Below are 24,208 nucleotides of genomic sequence, written 5' to 3'. Positions count from 1 at the left end.
GTATAGTTATTGCACCTTGGGTGGAGAGAGTAGAAAAGGACAATTGAGATTTGGTTGTCCATTTATAAATTTGTATTTATTTTAGGATAAATTTTGAACTCTTGAAATGTATTTATCTCAGAACGGAGAGAGTACTCCCAAACATCATGATGCAGTGGGCTATCTACACGGGCCAGCCCATCCTATGATGGCGTGGAGGGGCAGCGCTCACCTGCCAGCCCTTACTTTTGACATGTTCTTAAGCAATAGGAGATCAGGTTGTAGATCTGCAGAAGCCCCGGTTACTAGGTTGATAAGTCGTTTCACACTAGCAATTACATTACGTTGCAACTTGCTGCTGTGGCTACCAATGCTGTGCTCTGCATGTATGATGGCTTCCTTCGCTGCCTGACATGTCATCACCTTTCTGAAATCACAATACTCCCTCCGTTTTTCTAGTGTCGTATTTGGTTTTTGGAAAACGTCGGAAATAGATGTCGTATTTATGTAAGGCTCCATAACGCTTCGATGAACAAGATGAGCAGTTAAGGAGACGATGCATGAGTGCCTCGTTCGTGCTGACGATTCAATTCAGTTTGCACCGTTGGTTGATTATATACAGGCGATTTGCATCCTCACGAACTCAGCGAACTAGCCATGGCCGAGCAAGAAGGCAAGTGCGGACGCGGCGTCAGTGCGAAGCTCGTGCGAGGCGTCGTTTATGCGCCGGACTCCAGCGACAGCGAGGAGCATGCCACCAGCGACTACGATGACTCCGGCGGCTACTTCGGCTCCAGTGGCTCCGGCAGCTCTACGTACACCTCGGACCACGACGTTGCGGAGGCCCTCAGCTACCTGGCATCTCTTCCAGAGCCGGTCTTCAGATTTGCATGCGGGGAGCCCGAGCGGCGGGATTTGCATGCCGGCATGCAGAATTAATTAGCCAGAGTATTAATCGAGGCCAGAATTAATCAGGAGAGAGAGGATTTAATCACCTCCTTGGTCTGTGTAGCCCAGGCAAATACGACATCTAAAAAGCCCGGAGGAAGTATTATTTGTCCATGCATTGATGCATGGCTCCAAGTATCTTTCATCTTTTTCTGAACTGTGATGAATCCTTGGCTTTTCTTCTTTCAAAAAAAAATCATTAGCGTTTCATTTCAGGTGGCATCTGAGCCTCAGGATGCTGCTATTATGTACGACCATGCCCAAGGCTTACATCATCAGTAACAGGCTCCACTGGAGAATTGGACGCTAGGGTCACTCTGCTTTGAGCTCAGTATCTTTTCTGCAGAACAAATGCAGCCTACCACTCTAGTTAAACATTCTGCAACTATTCTTCTAGCTGCTTCGCTAACTGCATTATTAAGCATACAGAACACCATGGACCGGGCTAGTACAGATCAAAACGACACAGCTGAGGATGACGAGGAAAAGAGGTGGCTGCCAGGCAATCGTCGGCGGTGGTAATGAAGAAGAACTCGAACAGATCGCCGGCGGTGGTTTCTTGGCAAAAGAGAAGGCAGAGCAATATTGCAAATATTGCAAAAGGAAGAAGATGAAACGTGCGTGAGTGGGCTTTAAAGGAATAAACACATAAACGGCCTGAAGATCGAGGAGCCTAACGACGCAATTTGAAAAGACTGATCGGTGTGGCGAAGATCGAGGTATTATTCGAAATCGGCTCTTGGCGAGAAATCATCATGACTTGTAGAAAATTTTGAACCGTTTAATATCTTATATTTCAGGATGGAGTGAGTATATCTTACCTAAACATGCATCGACATCAATGAAAGATCACAAACTTTATTCACTTTTATTTATGAACGGACTTGATACAATGAACTCTCAATCTAGCTAATATATGTTCTCTTTTATTTAGAATCTCCATACTATATACACATTTTTATTTTCAATGAGAAACAACATATTTCTCAGATGAAAAAAGGAAAAGGGAACACAATTAGTTGTATGTACACGATGACAGGCAATCACCCAACCACCGAATGAAGCTTGTTCCCCATGCATGCATGCATTAATATACGAAGACAAGCAACTTGAACAAGGTCGAAGCTGCTGAGCTCGTTATGGCAAGAGCCCAACCACGACTTTCGATGTCTTGTATTGTTTAGGGGTCCATCACCCTGGAAGGCGCCCGCCCGCCAACTTAATTAACCGGTGGGATCGTCCCACTCCATTCCAAATTGTAGATTATTTTGATAAATTTAGATACATAATTTTTGTACGTATCTAAACATAGTGTTTATCTAGATACATAGCAAAATCTACATATTTAGATTTGCCAAAACGATCTATAATTTGGAACGGAGAGAATACTATATAAATAAAATGTAAAAAGAAAGATTAATGCAGTGGTAGTAATAATAATTAATAGTAGCAACAACATTAATAATAATAATAAAATATTATTATTATTATTATTATTATTATTATTAATAATAATAATAATAATAATAATAATAATAATAATAATAATAATAATAATAATAATAATAATAATAATAATAATAACCTTAGCTTCTTCCTGGTGACCTGCTGTCGGTGTTGGTGGAGGGACAAGGAGCTGTAGGCAGCAGTTATTAACCACCATCCGGACTGCTGGGAGGTTTTTGAAGACGTAGTATGTTTTTGATCCACCAATTGCAAATTCTGATGACGTGTTGAGGGGACGACATGCTGTTTACTCCGTGGAACTAGGTCTACCCGGAAGGCATCACCAAGTCCATTGTGGGACAAGGGAAGCCACACAAAAGTGAGGAGCTCCCCACCTCTGGCCAGCTCCGCCGCGTGCGCCTACGGCCTGGACTTGGCGGCGGCGTACACAAGCAGCCTTGCCCACATGTGCTTCAGCTCCTCCAGTGTTTGCTGCCACAGCTCCGGACGAGGCAACGACGATGCCATTATTATTCCCCTGTTGCTGTTGCTGTTGGCGGAGGAGGAAGAGGAACCCCAAACCCTGTTGGCCGCCGCCGCTAGTTCTAGTCGAAGAAGACCCACGCGAATCTGATACTGCTTGCCCCTCAGGCTGATATTAGAATACAGTTCCCACCTCTCATACTCCTTATCAGGGTTGGTAGAAACCACCTGCAAAAGGGAAGCACCATCTGGGTGTACAGCAACAAGGTACGCCATGTACCTGGACGGCTTCCGGCAGACGTCTGCTGAAGCAGCGGCAGCGGTGGCGATGCTGATGCCCGTGGCCGCCGCCGCCGCCTCACACAGAAGAACCTCTGTGCATGCGTGCAGCCAACATATAAGCTACACTCCGGCTGTGTTGTTGCCGCCAGTAGCAGCTGGCCCAGACACCGCCATTGCTCTCCATGCTGTCGTTGCTGGTGCATTTCACCGCCGCCACCACGACTAGGCTGTAGTAGTATGTCATTTGTCGCGGCAACCAAACACATGGTGACATTGTCGTCCACCACCACGTGCTTGGTTTCCAGCAGCTTGCTCAGCTAGAATAGCTCCTTCTCCTCTTCACTGCTGGCCAGCTTCCTGATGATGCCCATCACTCGTTCCGAGGGTGTAGGCGGCGGCGGCGACGACGACGAACACCATGGCTGCGAATCATCGTCATAACACACAAACCTGTACTGCCCCCATGGTGTTTGACCACAACGGCCTTGTCGTCGTCCTCAGCCATCCCGACACCATGTCACAGCTGGAGACAAGACACAGAGACATGGAAGCCATCCTACGGTGGCCCCGAGCCCGCAGCCACGCCCATGTCCATGGTGATGCCATCACCATTGTAAGAACCGTGCAAACGTCCACAACAAGCCCTCCTATGAATAATGTGTAGGTGATTACAGTGTCAACTCTGCTACCACCAGTAGTAGTGTAAGTGTTAATTGGTGGAGAAGAAGAAGAGGACGAGAGCAGCGACGGTACATGACAAAGAGATGCACCGGAATACAATGCCAATCTTTGTCCGGAGCACTGCAGCCTTAGTGTAGAGATCACTGTACACCATACCAAGCTCCACACCCATCAACTTGAACAAGAGGGACGTATCTTAATAAGAGGGACGACTGATCTTCATAAGAGGAACAACGCACTACCGGAGACAGCGTCTTTGCCGAGTGCCACAGGTTTTGCCGAGTGTATTTCGTCGGGCACTCGGTGAATAGGATATTTGCCGAGTGCCGCACTCGGTAAAGGGAAACACTCGGCGAAGAGACACTTTGCCGAGTGCCAGACACTCGGCAAAAACTGACACTCGGCAAAGATATGTTTTGCCGAGTGTAGGGCACTCGGCAAAAAGAGACACTCGGCAAAGCTCCGTCAGCTGTGAACGGCAGCAAACGGCCGTTAGCTTTGCCGAGTGCCATACGTCTGGCACTCGGCAAATAGGTATTTGCCGAGTGTCTGGTTTTTGGCACTCGGCAAACCGTATTTGCCTACATGCAGACTCTTGGCGCCGCAGCGGGTGTATCTCCACCACCTTCGTTGTTCGCTTCACCTCAGCGGCCTCCTGCTGAGTTTTCTACTCCTGTGAGTATAGATAAGTTTTACCCATGTCTAATCTTCATTTATCTTGTCTCACACATGCGATCGCTTCTCCTCCATGCAGAATCAATCGGCGGCCTCAAACTCCCCTTATGTTTCTCCAACTCAGCCGGGTTGGCGTCCTTCATGATAATTTTTATCACCTATCTTATTTCTGTGGACAGCTTATGTTTTTGTGACATCTCAACATTATGTAGACTATATTGTGAGACATGCATTTGTGAGATCTTTATGGTGTGTAATGATATTTGTGAACCGATTTAGGATTTGCGTGATATAGATGTGATGTTGGTGGTCTTTGTGCCTATATATGTTTTTTGATATATATGTGTGCATTAAATAGAAAAAATAGATTAAAATGGGTAGTTCTGGTCACTTTACCTAGTGTTTGCACTCGGCAAACCTGACCTGAAGAATCTTTGCCGAGTGTCGGATACAAGGCACTCGGCAAAGGAAGAATCTTTGCCGAGTGCCGGGATCCGGGCACTCGGCAAAGAGTCCTAAGTTGCCGAGTGTCACAATTCCGACACTCGGCAAAGAGATTGTTCTTTGCCGAGTGCCGCGTTTTAGGCACTCGGCAAAACGTCCGTTACCGTTTCTGCCCCGTCACGGCGCTACAATTTTGCCGAGTGCGGGGCTGGCACTCGGCAAAGTCTTTGCCGAGTGCCCGACAAAATGCACTCGGCAAAGTACCCTTTGCCGTGTTTTCTTCTGCCGTGTCCCCTTTACCGAGTGCAACACTCGGCAAAGCCTTTGCCGAGTGTTTTTTACGTTTTGCCGAGTGTTTGGGACACTCGGCAAAGCAGTCGTTTCCTGTAGTGACGGCCACTTGCAGTGTCTTGCGCCTTGCAAAAAGCATCAGGATCCCTGGTGCCGAACGCAGAGCATCACGGATGATAGTAGTTAGGGTACGAGGATCATCATCAGGTAGGTCCGTCCTGTTGGTTCATGCTATCCAGGTTATTCAGGTTCCCATGCCTCAGGGTTTCTATCCTCTCTCCATACTTGATGATCCCAGCAACAAACAGCAGGATGCCAGGGACAAGAACCTGCGTGCTGTGCCAGCTACTGGACTTCCAGAACACATACAGTGCTAGGGTCACTTGGACTAGCAGGTTGAGCAGATGCCGCTGCCACAGTTTGTTGTCCTCGATGGCAAAGGCAGTGATGGTATCCTGACCGCCAAGATGGATGAGGAGGAAAGGAGCCCAAAGGAATGCTAATGGTCGGGCTAATCTTAATGACGACGACGACGATGATGATGCATAATCGTCGTTATCCATCGCATTCGCATCTCGTGACAGGATACCAAGAGCGTATATAGCTACCATGACAGCTCCCAGATATGCTATCCATATGGTGCCTCGAAGCAACCGGTTCCTGCTTGTCGCCGAAGGCCACCGATAAAGAACAGATATAAAAACAGTTGTAGAATGAAGCTGAGAAGCACTAGTAGCCCACTCGTTTAGTAGGTCCAACAACCTCCCCATTATTACGTATATATCCCTACAATTATCCAGATGTAGTAAAAATTATAAGGATCGGACACACACACAGCTCTTTTATTTTATTCGCAAAAAGGAAAGTACAACAACATGATCGTACATATAATCAAGAGGAAAAAGGACAAGATGGCCGGCCACAAAAATGATCTGAGAGGTGGTTTGTAAGGTGGCCTATCTCTGCAAATAATTGTTGCATAAACAAATTCATAACAATCGGATGAACACAAACTTTAAATTAAAATATAGCTCTACCAGATCTAAAACTTTATAGACTAAAAGTGAAAGATAAAGGATTAAACTAGATGTGAAAGATGAAGGAAGCATATACTACTAAGACCTTCCTACAAATTTAGGGCCTGTTTGGATGGGCGTCCACAGATGGCCACGCCACATATTCAACACGACCCACCCAGACTTGCGATGTGCCAAACTTGTTTACTTAGTTCATTTTGATGCCATTTCTTGCCAAAAGTTTGGCGTTGAAAAACAACGCTGCACTTTGGGCAGAGCCAAAGTCTAGGCGTGGCTACCTCTGGAAATGAAACAAACAGGCTCTTACAGCACCACAAAACTTATTAGAAGGAGACTCGAAATACAGAATATGAAGGAAACATGAACTCCTAACCTTTTTTTTTTCGAGACCCGCCCCTCTGAGCAATGCAACAACCAAGAAAGAGGAAAGGGAGAAAACAAAAGAATATGACCTGTCTTGTTCTGCTAAATTTTTAAGAGTGTGCTACACAATAAATAAAGTTGCTAAATTTTTTTATTTATTTTTTAAATGGTAAAGCTTAGCTATTCATATATAGGTCTAAGAAACCGCATCTAGGTTGAAATTAAATTAAAAGCACGAAGACCAGCGCAATCGATTAATTAAGTATATGCATGGAAAGTTCCAAAGTCCAGGGACGACTGATAAGCAGAGTGGCTTGTCCCAAAAGTAATTTGACAAACATAGTTAAATCATAATATAAAGCTCTATTATTGCCTAATGGTTGGTGGATGGTAACTACATACCACTGATCTTGATTAGGCAAACCCACGGGGTGTCAATGATCCTTATTATGTGGTTCTGCAAGCAGCAAGCTTCTCAGTTGGTACTTGGTAGCAACAACTGTAATAAATGTGTCAGGAGAATTAATTAATACACAACTTTAGAGATATTCCAGTGTGTCAAAAACAAGTAACGAATATATATGTCACTGAAAGCCAATAATTTTTTAATACACTTCTCTTGACAGAAAGAAAAAAAACAGAGAATGTATAGAACATAGGCTGGGATACAATATGAAGGCAAGATATATAATTGAAATACGTGACGTAATGCATAGCGTGATCAAAGATATACCTGAGGTTCCATTGCGTAGGTAAACTAGATGTTTTCTTTGTGGAATGTGTAGCTTATGCGCATGCCTTCGGATAGATCGATCAACGTCTGCACATAGTTGTTGCTAAAATATAGTATCTTTCTCTTTGGAGCAATCTTTATGTTCCCTTGCAAGAAGAGCAAAGAGATGCTTTCTTTACCTCTGTCTAGCTCGTTCCTTTTATTCTGCCATTGTGGCCCAGGCTAGCTCGTTTTGCGTCGTGTCGTTCACTTAAATCAAATCGACTCAATAATAATCGGAGTTCAGTGATGATGGCCGGTATAAATGTAGCCTCCTCTCGAAATCACAACTTGTTCGGTACCATATGTGTATATTCTATACCAACCCATTATACTATGTTTAATAATAGTTCAGGCCTCAAATATTCGACATCAAGATAAACTGAGCGTAACTTAATTGGTCAGATTTCTTGTGTGGAACCTGCTGCCCACACCCAGTCTCAATTCCTTTGATTTGGTCCAGGTGCTCGTATTTTTCTAAATTTATCTTAGAATTTAATGGTGTTGTTCTTTCAATGATAGACAAATGACAATAATAGACAAATGATTTAATGTTGTTGTTTTTTCAATGGCATACGGCGTGCTCATTGAAAGTGAAGTCTCTGCGGTGACTACGTCAATGTTGATATCTCACTACTATAAAACCTATTTCAAGAGATGAGTGACTTCACTTTTAGAGGCATCCATCTTCAACTGCTGCCTCTATAATCGATTAATCGATTATCTTGAGGCAAATTGTCAAAGGCCGCATCTGAAAATGGTCATTTTTTAAAGCCAGTCCTATTAAAAGACTCACCACTGAAATTGAGTCCTAGACGAAATAAGTTGAATTCACACACTATAGAGTTACTTTATTTGTTCATAAGTTACATTACAGTAGTGTTTTTTTGTTAACAATCAATTACGACTACCAAGTTACTTTCGTATTACTACGAACTTTGTATAAGACAAAGAAACAATATTACCTCTTCTTTAGAAGAAAACGTGGTGAGATCATATTTCTAGAAAGTTCGGTGCTCTCACTTTAAGACTAAATATAAAGCACTCTCAATTCAGCTAATTTTACTCCCTCTGTTTCAAATTATAATTTACTTTAATTTTTTCCTAAGTCAAATCTATCTAACTTTGACCAAGTTCAAATAAATATATTATCAAACATATTTTATATAAGGACCATCAAGCGAAACTCATGTTTCATATAAACTTAATCAAAATGAATTATAATTTGGGCTAGAGGAAATATCTTTGTTGTGTTTGTTGCCCTGGCAAAAAGCCTCGTTTTGTACTTTCTTGGGCTCCCATTTGCTTTCCTGTCATCTCTATTCTATCAGGACTCAGGATGCGAAGACTTGGACAGTTAAAGGGTCTGTTTGGAACGCGAGAATTTCACGGAAATTATGCAGGAATTTCTCAGGAAAAAAAAAAGTAGGAACAGGCCCTTAGCGCCGTCCATGAGATCCATGAAACAGAAGAAGATAGCGTGGCACAAGAGCAGCAAATGACACGACTGCTCGCCAGCAAAGATAAGCTAGGAACAATTTCCTTGCAGGAAGAGCAAAAAAGATGCATATGCCTTAATTGCAAGGCCTAAAATAAGGGCATATTATTTAGGAGCTGGAGCCCATGAAGCTAGTTTTCCTAGCTTTATTATGGGCTTCCAATTTATTTTGATAAGATACAAAAAAAACCAACTCTTTTTTGTAGTACAATATTCACTAGAAACTGGAGCTGTTTTGGGAAGTAAAAGTCCTGTTAATTAGGGTCTAAATCTTCTTTGTGTGTCACCCCAAGGCAAAGAGATGCCACGCCATAAGCCTTACCCGAAGGCAAAAGGCCAGGCCCAGGCCCAGCGCTGATACCGGGCCACTCCTGTCTTTTATGCATGCATAGCAGTTGGAGGATCTTGCTTGGGCCAGAAACATACCATCTCCACTTTGCAAGTAACTAGTATTTGGCGCGCGTGGAGCCACACGGTTGTATGTTATGTAGATACCAAGTAATAGAAACCAAGGTGGATGTAAAAATATTACATGGATATGATATCATATATAGTATATAGTGTTATTATAGGTAATTTAGGATGGCAAACCATAGACTGTAGCTAGCGTGAAAAATGCATATATAATTTACACACAGGTAATTAAGAGAAGTTTTGAGTGTTGTTAAAAAGTCCATGCGTGGTAGCATGGAAGTAGACAATATTATCGAAAGTCCAGTCAGTCTTGGTGGCGTGGATGGAGACAGAGGGAGGATCTGCTGGTGCTTGCTCTGCTGAAAATGGTATGATTTGTCAGTGTAGATTATGAGATGAGTAAAATGGTTATGATAGTATTTCAGTTGATTACAAATGAATTTTAGTCAAAATATATCATGAGGACACCACTGTTCTCTGCTAGAAGGAATTTCATGACTCAACATTCAAATTTCAGAATAGTCCATTCCACTTAGCATAGAAACCAAGTACACTTTACAAAGTAGACAAAGGAAGCCTTACAACACAATGACAGTTTTTACTTGACTTTTCAAAGTTTAAGGATCACAAAGAAAACAGGGGAAGCAAAGGTAAATAGAAAAGGCTGGTATTTAATTTTTAAAAATAGATTGTCACAGTTACCTGTCCTGTTAGCAAAGTAAGGTCCCCACACAAATTAGGATTTTGAGCAGTCAACATTACTCCAGCACGAACTAAAGGACCCATCGACTTATCTGCTCCCATTGTAATGCCAGGTAGGTCTCAACTTTTAAGCGCCAATATATGTCTTAAGACATGTATTGTTAAGATGTATCACTCCACTGAAGCAATTTTGATTTATTTCAAGCGGTTGATTTTCTAACATTGTTTTTTTTCCAGTTATACTATTTTAAGAACTTTTTGTTTTTTCTTGAGCAATGCTTCATATCTATATTTTTCATTGTGCCAAAAAATTTAAGCTTTCAGACTTTTCAATTTTGCAATACACGTGGACGATGCCTACATTTAGAAATAGAGCTCTGCCTTTAGCTATGAGAAGAGCCCACTATATATTTTTCAGCTAATTACTCTTGTATTCCTCATATTTAATAGGTCAATTAAATGAGAAGCATAATAACGTAAGATTTCAGGGTTCAAACTACATAAAAACAAGACAGCAAGACAAGCTCTAGAATCTCCATACTAATAATCGTGATTCGACAGTAAAGCAAAATGCAAAGTAATTGAAGAACGGGGTAGCTAATGAACTGATAGTTACCATGAGTAACATAAAACCAAGATGCAAATTAAAACAGCACTGCACATTATAGGATTTGATAGTTACCTTGAGTAGGATAAGACCAAGATGCAAAGTGAATATAATGCTTCAGATAATAGGATGTTTTTTTTGGAATCCAAGGATGGGATTGACATGCAATTCGCAATAACACACATCGTTGAGCAGGATAGCGCTGATTCTCCAGAATAGACGTCTCATATTTCACCTTCTTTGTTCTATATAACTTCAGGAATTTGCCATGTTAAACTGGACTGAAATGCTGAACTTATTCAGGAAAGAAACTTTTCAGAGACACAGTTGAGCTCACAAAAACAAGAAATACTTCCACTTAGTTTTATATATAGCCTCGAAGGGAGTCAACATGAGGTCAAGTCATCTAATGTGTCAGAGAAAATTCTCTCTACAAAGGACGGTTCCTTCTATGGTTCTATTTGATTTTCGTTCATAAAGGCAGCCAATGTGAGATCAGGATGAAAGAAAGAACTGCAGCAAAAGGCATATTCAAGTTCTCCAAATAATTGCCCCCACAGGACAGAGAGAAATGCGAAGGGCCATCCAGATTGGATCAGAAAACATTACCTTATTGACTAAATGAAACATCTTAAAAATAGTATTGGCCTCCACATCGATTGATAAACATGCCTGGATTCCTATGGTTTACCACTTTGAATTGAGCAATCATTATTGACACATGGACGTAGTAATATATCCAACCTTTACGCGTGAACATGGTAATATATATCAATGATATATCACTGACAGGGTATCCAGTGTGGCCAAAGGCCCTATGCAGGGTGACCTCTTGGCTTGATGAGCGGGTCTAGTTTCACTCGTCAAATTGGAGATCCACACATAAGATTGGAGAAATAACTAAGAGGACACAGTAGCATGTCATACAGGAAAATGACCAAATCAATGGAGAACCTGGAGTTTCTTGGCATTGATGAGCTGTTCCTTGTGCACAGCGACGAGCTCAGTAGAGCAGATGCCAATTTTGCATAGTGTGGACATGAGATGCTATGACAAACCTGATGCAACGAAATAAAGAGGTAAACATTTGTGAGCTACTGAGCTAGTATGATATAACCCAAGCATGATATGAAACAATGACTAAGTTAGTCAGGAAATGGGAATAGGTATAACAAAAAAGGTAGGTAAATGAATTGCTGCAACAGCAGGTAGTCTTGCCGTATTGGGGCCTTGGGGGCTGAAGTAGTGGAGGAGGCCGACGAGGGAGACGACGGCAGGGCTCGTCAGTGCAGGTAGAGAGCCGGCGAGGCGGAGCGTCGCCGCGGTGGGGAAACTGCCAGATGGGGCAGTACGCCGCGGGACTAGGAGGGCGGTGCGTTGCGGACGGCCGGAGTTACGCTCTGGCGAGGGAGACGAGGAGTCGAGGCTTCTGGAGTATGATATTTTCCTGTGAACAAACGGAGAGCTGACGCGTAGACTACTGAGCGAGTTGAGGACCACGAGCGCTAAGCCAATACCGAGTGCCGTCAATCTGCTATCCGGACGGTGAATTTTTTTTTTTACTGATGTGGACACCGTGATTGGTCTGGAAGGGCGCCGCGATTCATAGGGTTAAAATAAATTCCTTTTCCTTTTGTCCATCTCCCCTAAAAAAATCACTTAAAGATGATTCAAAAAGAGACAATCGATAATAAGCAGACAATGATGGATGGATTATCTACCGGAGCACCAGCTATTAACTAATAATCCATTACATTACAAGTCTGCAGGTGGCATGTGATAGTCGTTTTATGTTTTTCATTCGCGTTCTTGTAATCCTGTTGTAAGCACTGCATGTACATGTAAGTCCTGTTTGTAAAGCGTAGAACCACTGGTGGCTGAAGACGTGCTCAGTACTCCGCTATAGAATTCTGGCGGCATATATCCCCTGCAAGGAAAATTTTATGGTCTAAGTAACTTAAGAATTGCATAATGCCGCATATATATCCATGACCTCCGGATATAAAATTTGTTCTTAAAGATGCTTAGGTATTACTGTGTTCCAACAACTTTTGAAGTTATGGCCCGGGTTTGTGTTTCATCAAAGAACTTTGACAGACCGAAATCAGCAATTTTAGGCACCATGCTATGGTCCAGCAGTATATTTGCAGGTTTCAGATCTAAATGAACAATTTTCTGCTGGTGAAGATAATGTAAACCCTCACAAATGCCCTTGATTATCTGATAGCATGTCCTCCATTCAAGTCCTCTGGATGCATCTGCAAATTGTATAGAAGATTACTTTATTTTAGTTCTTATGCAAAAGGGGGAGCAAGGATTTGAATACTTGAAGTCTAAATTATCTCATCTATCAGTAATACTAATGGAGTGAGTCTTTAATATGCAGGATGTCAAAGAATTTATCTGATGCGTTTGCTCGGAGCAGACACTCATCAAAAGAAAAGGTATCCTTACCAAAGCAAGAAAGAAAAGAAATTCTGCCAATGTGAAACGATTTTTGTTATAAATACATAAATATAAAAAGGAACATACCGTTGATGTGCTTATCAAGACTCCCATTTGGCATAAACGCAAAACAGAGCAACCTTTGCCGCACGTCTGCAATGACCATCTTCCCCATGTACTTCTCGACTTTTCCTTGCGTGTCAGCACAATAACCCAGGAACCGTACGATATTTTTGTGCTTCACCCTTATCAGACTACTGACCTCTTGGTTGAAGTTGTTCTCGTCCATATCGAGTGCTAGGGACAACCTTTTCACAGCGACAGTCCCACTCTGAAGTATTCCCTGCATGCAGTGCAGTTGATAGTACTGATCAATACCTCGTAAACAACCGCAAACCCACCACTGCCAATTTGCTGATCATCGGAGAAGTTATTCGTGATGGATCGTAGAAGTGATAGTGGCAGAGCTGTCGGCTCTGCACTACTGTCAAGTAGCATACGTTCCAACAGGTCGCGTGCACTAGCTTCACAATCCATTCGTTGTCATGTACGACTGCATCAATCAAACAAGACCACCAATAGATCAGGCGGTTCATCAATCATCGTCAGAGACCACAGCAGAGACTCATGATCAGGTGATTTACATGCATGCTATGATTTGAAAAAATAGGATGCATGGAGAGAGAGGGAGAGAGCGGAAGGTCGACAAGCCGTCCGTACTTCTTCGGCGTCAAGGGAGAGAGAGGGAGCTGCTGGGCACTGGCAGTCGTCGATCGTTGGCTAACCTGAGAGAAGACGATGGAGGGGCGGCGGCAGCAAGTACTTGGGCGTCGACGAGATGAGAGAGGGAGCTCTGGGCACTGGTGTAGTGATCGATTGAATGTTGACTAATAATAACCTAGCTAAAAGAAGATGGAGAGGCCTGCAACACACACGGCTCGACGTGGCTGGTTCACGGCCAGGCGTCGAAGCAGCAATAAGGAGCTCTCTCCAACGCTGCAACACGCAACTATGCTATTGGTTCACTTGATGGAGATTGACCGACCCCAGTTTTTTTTTTTTTTTGCGAAAGAGAGAGCTTTATTAAGGATTGACAGGAATGTTTACATCATGAGCAACGAACTGCTCGACACAGACCGGCACTCGCTCTCTCCAAACAGTGCTATGGCGAATACGTTTAGCCATCTGCGCTAGCTCATGGGCGCCACAATTCTGCTCTCTCCCTATCTGCAGAAAAAGGATGCTGGGCAGCTTACAAGCTTCTTCTAGTGCCTCCTGGATGATGAAGGTGGACGGCGACCGTTGGTGCTGCGGGTACTTCAGGGACTTGATCACAGCTACACAGTCCGACTTCGAGAATGACCCTGAGCGGAGCCCATTCCGCAGCAAGAGCCAGTCCTTCCCTGCATGCCAACGCCTCCACCTGTCGGCTGAGCTAGCCGAAGAGATGAATTTCCAACCTGTAAGAACCACCTGTCCCTGATGGTCTCTAATCACCACGCCAATACCTTCTTCACCCGAGGATCAGAGTAGGCACCGATCTTCACCCAGTCGATATACGGAGGCCGCCAAGGGCGACACACACTCTCCTTCCCCTGCATGTGAGCTGCCCCCACCTGTTTCTTGCCTTTCATGTCCTCCAGGCCATGGTGCCGGATGGTGAACAGTGTATCCCAATAGCTTGACAGGAAGGAAACAGATCCCTCCGTCGTTACTCGTTAGCCATTTGTTAGAATGCACTAGTTCGTTTCTCGCAAACCAAGCCCTCCATAGAACCAGAAGGATCCGTACCGCGATATGTGCATCAACTCTGTCAATCAGCATCAAAAGCCACTCAGGCCCAGAAAAGTTCAGCATATCCTCCGGCGGCAGAGGCCAAATCTCTTGCATGGCCTTCCTCAAGTTGACAGCAATGGCCACAGCTAACAACAGCATGGAATTCTGTCTCCTCTTCGCGACCACAGATATCACAAACTGCTTCCTGCACTATTTTCCTCCTCTTCTTGTTGACTTTGGTGGCCAGGCCACCATGAATCAATTTCCACGCAAAAAATGCGTACTTTGTGGGGCATCAGGAGCTTCCAGAGTTTCTTCCATGCAGGCCTGCCTCCATCCGGACTAGAACTGCTAGAAGTAATGCTGCCCAAATCTCTGAGATCTACTCCCAATCGTTATGCACTGCGAACCGAGAAAACTCCTGATTTTTCATAATGCCAAGCTACCACATCATCAGCCTCACGCCAGGGAATTTGCAACTTTAGAATCTGCTCCACATCGAACTGGTAGAAGAACCTCCTCCGGACATCCTCCTTCCAGCATCTGGACTCCTCATCGATGAGCTGGTGAACCCACTTCAATCGACATGGTCGAATACTCCTGCATGGCCTGAGAGAATGAGGTTTTGGAATCCAAGCATGCCTCCATATTTTTATCTGTTTTCCTGACCCCACACGCCAAATTACCCCCTGTTTCAGAAGCTCCAGCCCATGCATGATGGCCTTCCATGTTGGAGATACTTGGGATGGGAATGCAGTATCCAACAAATCACCATTTGGATAGTACCGAGTGTTAGATTTGCCAAAAACTTAAAATTAACGGCAAGATTATCCAGAATCTTAACATAACCTAGTTCATGACAAATCAATCTAATGCGGAATAAACGGTAATCTTTATACCAGCGTTAGCAGTTGCAGCAGCCATTTACGCCTGATCCGTAGAGGAAGTAGGCGTTCTTGTCGGTGTAGGAGATGCAGCGGCGAATCGGCGTCCTCCGGGCGCCAACGGGAGTGCTTGGCCTTCCAAACCCCTCCAATGCCCTTAGCGATCAGACTAGCGGTGGCTAGGGTTTTAGATTGAGATTAATTAGGTCATCAGGGTGCTAACCACGACCTTATGTTTATAGGCACTGTGGGGCTGGGGGCCAGCCTCTGGAAACAGGCCTAATGGGCCTGCTGATCACAGCCCATTAGGGTTTATCATTAGGTTTCCTTAATCACGTTTAGATGGTTTAAACGTTTTTCTTAACAGTGAAGATCACAATATCTTAACAGAATTTATTTCCAACATTCTCCCACTTGATCGAACGGTTAAGACTAATGTTCGTATCATACTAATGTTCATCCTTAGTAGTAACAGAAAGTACCGGACCAATGCGTCGTCAGTAGCTTGATGCACTACTGGGACCCCATTACCCACAGTCTCACTGAAACACCTCGGTAGAACGCTTATTCATTAGTTGGGAGTTATAGTGGCCCTAAACCAGGACCTAAAGACTATCCACCAAACCCATATTAGTAACGTGCTGCTTAAACACGTTCGGTGGTAAGCCTTTAGTGAGCGGATCCGCTAACATAGAATTAGTTCTTATGTGCTCAATCTTAATGGTTCGATCCTGGCATCTTTCTTTCACAACACGATACTTAAGGTCAATGTGTTTGGAAGCACCACTTGACTTGTTGTTACTCGAAAAGAATACTGCAGACTGATTATCGCAGTATAACGTTATAGGTTTCGTAATGCTGTCAATTACCTTGAGGCCCGGAATAAAATTCTTAAGCCAAACAGCCTGTCCAGTTGCTTCATAGCATGCTACAAATTCAGCTTGCATCGTCGACGCTGCAACTAAACTTTGCTTAGAGCTTTTCCATGATATAGCTCCACCAGCTAACGTGTAGATATATCCTGACGTAGATTTCCTACTATCCACACATCCAGCAAAGTCAGCATCAGTATAACCCACAACTTCAAGGTTATCTGATCTTCTGTATGTGAGCATGAAGTCTTTAGTGCCTTGGCAGTAACGTAATGCCTTCTTGACACCAACCCAGTGGACCTTACCGGGATTTTTCTGATATCTTCCAAACATTCCGGTAGCAAAAGCCAAGTCAGGACGCGTACAGACTTGTGCATACATCAGGCTTCCGACAGCTGAAGCATAAGGTATGTCCTTCATCTCATCTGATTCCAATTGGTTCTTAGGACATTGGGCTTCATTAAACTTATCGCCCTTCGCTAATGGAACAGGTGTGGCCTTACTCTTATCCATATTAAATCTCTTAAGCATTTTCTCAATATATGCCTTTTGAGACAATCCTAGTACTCCTTTGGTCCTATCTCGGTGTATCTCAATGCCCAGAACATAAGAGGCTTCACCAAGATCTTTCATATCAAAGTTGGATGAAAGAAATCCCTTTGTCTCATGCAGCATACGCTTATCGCTGCTCGCTAATAGGATATCATCCACATAAAGCACTAGAATTATAAATTTACCACCCTTTATCTTAGTGTAGATACAATTATCTACATCATTCTCCTTAAATCCGAATTTCTTAATCACTTGATCGAATTTAAGGTTCCACTGTCTTGACGCTTGCTTAAGCCCGTAAATAGATTTCTTAAGTCTGCATCCTAAATGTTCCTTGCCCTTCACAACAAAACCTTCCGGTTGTGCCATGAAAATGGTCTCATCCAAGTCACCATTCAAGAACGCAGTTTTGACATCCATCTGATGTAGCTCTAAGTCATAATGAGCTACTAGCGCCATAACGATTCTGAATGAATCTTTATTAGACACAGGGGAGAAAGTTTCATTATAATCGACCCCTTCCCTTTGTGTAAAACCTTTGGCTACAAGCCTTGCTTTGAATCGTTCGACATTCCCTTTAGAATCACGTTTAGTCTTGTAGACCCATTTACAGCCTACTGGTTTGACTCCATTAGGAATATCTACCAGATCCCAAACATCATTAGAACTCATGGACTTAAGCTCTTCTTCCATGGCCTCAACCCATTTGGCAGAGTTCTCACATGATACTGCCTCTTTAAACGTGTTTGGATCATCAGCTTTCCCAATATCATACATATCTTCACTTAAGTATGTCTCATAATCAGGGAAAACTGTCTTTTTCCTAGCCCGCTGTGATCTTCTTAATGGTTCTACAGGCTGAGGTGCTGGTTGAGGTGCAGCCTGAGGCACCTCGACAGGGTTCTCATCTTCAGCATTAGGCGCCATTTGCTCAGCTTGTTGTTCGCTCGCAGGCTCAGGAGCTACTTCAACATGCGGAGTAGCACTAGTACTCTGATCAGGAGGCGTAATCTGATCAGATGGTGTACTCTGAACGGAAGGAACAAACAGCGGCATTAACTGAGGTGTTACTGTTTCTTGAATTACGGGAATGGGAAGCTCAGCCCGTATTTCTTCAAGATTAATTTCCCTCCTCGGAAAGCTCCCACTGATTCCTGCATCCTCTAGAAATACAGCCTGCCTGGTCTCAACGAACTTAGTGAGGCGATCAGGACAGTAGAATCGGTATCCCTTGGACTTATCAGGGTATCCGATAAAATAGCAGCTCACCGTCTTATTATCTAATTTCTTTTGCTGTGGATTAAATAATTTAGCTTCGGCTGGACAGCCCCACACACGTAAATAATTAAGCGATGGTTTCTTCCCAAACCACAACTCATAAGGTGTTTTTGGCACAGATTTGGAAGGAACACGATTTAGTACGTGCGCAGCTGTTTTTAATGCTTCCATCCACAGCTCCACAGATAAAGTAGAATAACTAAGCATGCTACGTACCATATCCATTAGTGTACGATTACGACGCTCAGCAACTCCATTTTGCTGTGGTTCGCCCGGCATACTGTACTGGGCCTTTATACCATTCTCTTCAAGATACTTAGCGAATGGTCCAGGTACTTGGCCGAATGGAGTATGTCTCCCATAATATTCACCACCTCGATCCGATCTCACTAATTTAATAGTGACATTATGCTGATTTTCCACTTCAGCTTTGAATATTTTGAATTTATCTAATGACTCGGATCGATCACGAATGGGGTAAATATAACCGTAACGAGAGAAGTCATCTGTGAAAGTAATGAACGAGTCAAAACCATCAACAGACTTTACTGGGAACGGGCCACAAATATCAGTATGAATTATTTCTAATAGGCCCGAACTCCGAGTAGCTCCTTTCTTAATTGTCTTAGCGAATTTCCCCTTAATACAATCAACGCACTGTTGATCTAAGTTTGAGAGATCTAATGAATGGAGTATCTCTTCTCTTATGAGACGCTCAATTCTCCCCCTCGAAATGTGGCCCAAACGACAATGCCACAATTTCGAAGAAGTCTCATTATCACGCTTACGCTTATGCGATACATCATCCACATTCATTGCAGAATAAACATTATCAAGAGAGAGCAAATAAAGATCGCCTTGCAAATGACCAAGGCCCACACTTAAATTATGAAATTTAATGTTGCACACAGAGTTGCCAAACTCACAAATATGTCCCGACTTATCTAAACGCGAAACAGAAATAAGGTTTCTCTTCAAACTGGGAACATAAAGAACATCATGCAAACTAAGGTTGAAGCCGCCTGGTAACTCCAAATCGAAGCTCCCAATGCCTTCAACCTTCACTTCATTGCCATCAGCCACTCTTAGGCTTCGCTCCCCCTCTCTTATAGTTCGGATCGAACTGAATACCTGCAGTGAATTGGAAATGTGCACAGTGGCACCTGAGTCAATCCACCAAGTATTAGGAGAAAAATTCACTAAGAACGATTCATCAATAAAAGATACATAATCAGTAATTGTACCTTTGTTCTTAAGCCACTCCTTAAATCCATGACTGGGCTAAAACTCGTAAAACAGCCCAAAATCCCTTCTATACGCGCAGCCCAATCTGCACATTAGGCCCATTTGGCCCATCCCGCGGAAACCCTAATGCGGATAAATCTGGACGCTCCATTCCGATCGAACGGCCAGAAACTTACGGCAGCTCATATAAAACAGCTCGGTCGGAATGAAACCCTAACTTTCTCACTCCACTTCATCCTCTCCCACCCCCGGGCACAGCCGCCGCTCAGAGGCAGCGTTGGGGGCGGCGCTGGCGCGCGGCGGCGCGCGAGGCGGCGCAGCGGCGCGCGCGGCAGCGCTCGGGCTGCGCGCTCGGAGCGGCCGCGCGGGGCCACGCGGGCGGCGCGTGGGCTGCCACGCGGGCGAGCGCCGGCTGCCGCGCGGGCAGGCGCGCTGGAGCGTGCTCGGGGCGGCCGCGCGGGGCCACGCGGGCAGGCGCGCGGGCTGCCGCGCAGGCGGGCGCCAGCTGCCGCGCGCTGGAGCGCGCTCAGGGCGGCCGCGCGGGTGCCGCGTGGCGGGCGCCGGCTGTCGCGCGGGCCAGCAGCAGCGCGTGGGCTGCCGCGCTCGGGGCGGCCGCGTGGCGCTGCGGGAGCGGGCGGCGCGCGCGGGGTGCAGCTGCCGCGCGGGCGGGCCCAGCAGCGGCGCTGGCGCGCTGGCTGCGCGCTCGGGGCGGCCGCGTGGCGCTGCGGGAGCGGGCGGCGCGCGCGGGGTGCAGCTGCCGCGCGGGCGGGCCCAGCAGCGGCGCTGGCGCGCTGGCCCAGCAGCGGCGCGCGGGCTGCCGGCGGCCGCGCGCAGGTGATTTTTTTTTTTTTTGGGTTAGGGTTCATGACGGGATCTGAGATTTGTATTCCCCTTCCTCTCAATGCTTACTTATGCATCTTGTTCATGATTTTGAATCTTATTTTGCGGAAATTAAACATGAACAGAGATCTAATTTGGGAACAGATTAATTAGCAGCATGCCCTAACTTTAATTGCATAGCTAATCATCAATTTTATCTCGGTTTAACCATGAATTAGAATAAATGTTAAACCTTTGCATCTAATCCGAGACACTTAGCATTAACAGATCAAGATTAAACTTAAATTTGACATAAAACGAATTAGATTAGATCTAATCTCGTGATCAGAAAACTAATTAACCATGATTTAGATCTAATCAAGCATGATTAACACATAAAACCTTTCTGCAGGGACTAATTGCGTCTAAAACATGAATTAACCTTAACTGTGCAATAGGATCTAATCTGCACAGCACCTTTGCATCTTAAAACCGACGAAACAGAGGCATAAACTTGGCTCAAAATTTGACCGTGCATGACTAGGTTAAGATGGCTCTTGATACCGATTGTTAGAATTGCCAAAAACTTAAAATTAACGGCAAGATTATCCAGAATCTTAACATAACCTAGTTCATGACAAATCAATCTAATGCGGAATAAACGGTAATCTTTATACCAGCGTTAGCAGTTGCAGCAGCCATTTACGCCTGATCCGTAGAGGAAGTAGGCGTTCTTGTCGGTGTAGGAGATGCAGCGGCGAATCGGCGTCCTCCGGGCGCCAACGGGAGTGCTTGGCCTTCCAAACCCCTCCAATGCCCTTAGCGATCAGACTAGCGGTGGCTAGGGTTTTAGATTGAGATTAATTAGGTCATCAGGGTGCTAACCACGACCTTATGTTTATAGGCACTGTGGGGCTGGGGGCCAGCCTCTGGAAACAGGCCTAATGGACCTGCTGATCACAGCCCATTAGGGTATATCATTAGGTTTCCTTAATCACGTTTAGATGGTTTAAACGTTTTTCTTAACAGTGAAGATCACAATATCTTAACAGAATTTATTTCCAACACCGAGCTTTCAAAATTTTTGCACATAAAGCTGTCAGGGAAGACCAGCAATCTCCACGCCTGTCTAGCCAGCAGAGCCTGGTTGAAGATCTGCAGATCTCTGAAACCCAAACCCTCTCTGTCTTTCGATCTTGTAAACTTATCCCACGCAATCCAATGAGTCTTGCGTTGGCCCTTCTCTGCTCCCCACCAAAAGTTTCTGATGCCCTTTTCTAATTCCTCACACAGCCCTGCAGTTAGCTGATCATTAGATGTACATGTGTGTGTGTGTATATATATGTATATATGTATATGTGTATATATATATATGGGCCAAGTCCATACAATAACTCTCAGTAAATCTCTCAAAATTAAAGCGCATCAGCTTTGGAAGACATACATCATATATTACTCTTGTATTGCTCTTTATAAATATGGAACACCCCTCACTTGGATTTAAATTATTTTCCAAACGAGGTTAACAAAATCAGGAAACTTAGCCCCTATTCCGCACCCACAGTTTCTGTAATTCCAAAGATATCAGGTAATTTAACGGTATCTAGAACTCAACGTTTGTTTTTTCGAACGTTATATAGAACTCAAAGGTCAAAGGCACCAACATGGTAAGATATATAGTGAATTAACAAATAAAGAACAGTGGATATGGAGATCTGCATGCATATAGAACAAGGTCACTAACCTGGAAAGAAGAAGAAGAAGAAGAGAAGATGGAGGCTGCGCGCCTGCCAGCCAGGGAAGGGACCGGATCGCTCTCGTCGATCGCCATTGACGCAGCGACTCAAGCAGCTCGAGTTCAAAATTAAGCACATTGGTTTTAGGTAGGTGGAGATAAATGGGGTACCTACCCATCAAACCTAGCTACTAATCGAGGCCATAAATAAAACTCTCGACATGGACTCAGACATGAGAGTGTCAGACAAGAAGTCCACTCGTCGAAAGTCGTTTATGGCCTATACCCTGAATCAACAGAGCCAGAAAAAGAAACAGAGGAATAAAGAGTGAGAGGAACGCATGCACATGGATCATGGATGGATGCAGCAGCACTAGCCAGCGCGTAGCTCCCAACGCTTCTTCAATCCCTCTCGACATGTTCTTAAGCAACAGGAGATCAGGTCTGGAGACTTGAAACATGGATCACGGGTTGAAGGATCAAGCCGAAGAATGAAAGAACATGGATCGAAGCCTTGAAACAAAGACTCTAAACTCGCCTCAAAAGACAAAGACTCTAAACCAGTGTCCAGAGATCATATGAGCAAAATCCCTGGGCGTGCGGCATGAGTTCAGTACTGTATGTGTGAGGTTCTCTACGAAGCTCTCCTACTCTCTGAACAGAATAGTCGGTTGTCGTGGAGATGCCAGAGGGTCATGATACAGTGGGCTTTATACATGGGCCGGCCCATCCCCCCCACCCCAAAGGTCTCCAATCTGGATGCAAGCGGCTGGCCGCTGGGCCATCGGCGGCTGTTCCTGCCGCGATCGGGCCCAGGTGAAGCTCATGCGCGAGCTCGAGCAGGCCGGGCGGCGCCTCTCCCTGGACGGCGCCGTCCCCGAAGCCGGACGTGTCGGGCATCCACGCCGTGGCCGCCTGTGGTGGGGCCGACCTGCGTAAGCCGCGGCCTGGGCCACCGGATGCTGCTATCATGTATGACCATGCCCAAGGCTTACATCAGTAACAGGCTCCACTGGAAAATCGGACACTAGGGCCACTCTGCTTTGAGCTCCGTATCTTCTCTGCTGAAAAAAAAAAAGATGCAGCCTGCACTCTAGTTAAACAATTCTGCAACTGTTCTTTCTAGCTGCTTCGCTAACTGCATCATTAAGCATACAGAACACCATGGACCGGGCTAGTACAGATCAGAACGACACAGCTGAGGACCCCCGCCCAGAGACATGGAGATGACAGCGAAAATGCTCTTGGATTTACTCTGATCTTCAGAATTTCTTGGGATCCCATTGATTAGAGTGAAACTAATCACTAACCTCTGCAGCTGCATGGATCCCCAAGTCTCAAACCGTACTTCCCTCGTATTCACCAAACGCCGGCCGGACATGGATGGACGGCTGGGCTGGTGGCACCAAACTTGCCCCTCGATGTGACTCCAAATTCTCCATTGGAGCTGAACTCGTGTCTGTGATTCGCAATCGACATGCGACCTATTTAAAGTTCTCCACCGGCTTTGACTTGTTTAACTTGTCTTTGTCGGTAATTACATTGCACAGGAAATGCTGCTGTGAGACTGACTACTAGGTTATGTACATGTATGCTTTTGTAGCCTGACGTCTCATTTCCTGAAGATCCCAACATCGGTGGTCCACCTGCCTCAAAAGTCTCTTTCCTCTTCTCCAGTTTTCTTGGTAAAGAAACATAAGGCAGATGATGGATTAGTGGAAATTTGGGCCACGGACGGCTGCTAGTTGCTATCACGTAAATGTCACCATCCCTATCTTACAGTTACATCAGTAAAACCTAGTCGTGCACTGAAAAATATTCATGCACCACCGGGACTACCTTTCGTTTCAAAAAAAAAAAAACACCTCGACAATCTGCTCGGCATCCAGTTTGTTCACTGTAAACTAAAACAGATACAGCCTGCTCCTCAACTTAAAAACTCTGTAAATGTTCAAACTGCTCAATTGCTGCATCGTACCT

General features: G+C 44.7%; 1 pseudogene; it reads right to left on the bottom strand.

Annotated features, from left to right (window-relative positions):
* Positions 1 to 1,239: 1,239 nt before the first annotated feature.
* Positions 1,240 to 7,374, bottom strand: LOC112902587 (annotated as a pseudogene).
* Positions 7,375 to 24,208: the final 16,834 nt, after the last annotated feature.

The sequence above is a fragment of the Panicum hallii genome, chromosome 8, assembly GCF_002211085.1.
Source record: "Panicum hallii strain FIL2 chromosome 8, PHallii_v3.1, whole genome shotgun sequence".
NCBI classification, from domain to species: Eukaryota; Viridiplantae; Streptophyta; class Magnoliopsida; order Poales; family Poaceae; genus Panicum; species Panicum hallii.
Note: the sequence above shows the minus strand (reverse complement) of the source record. Positions and strands in the feature narration are given on the sequence as shown.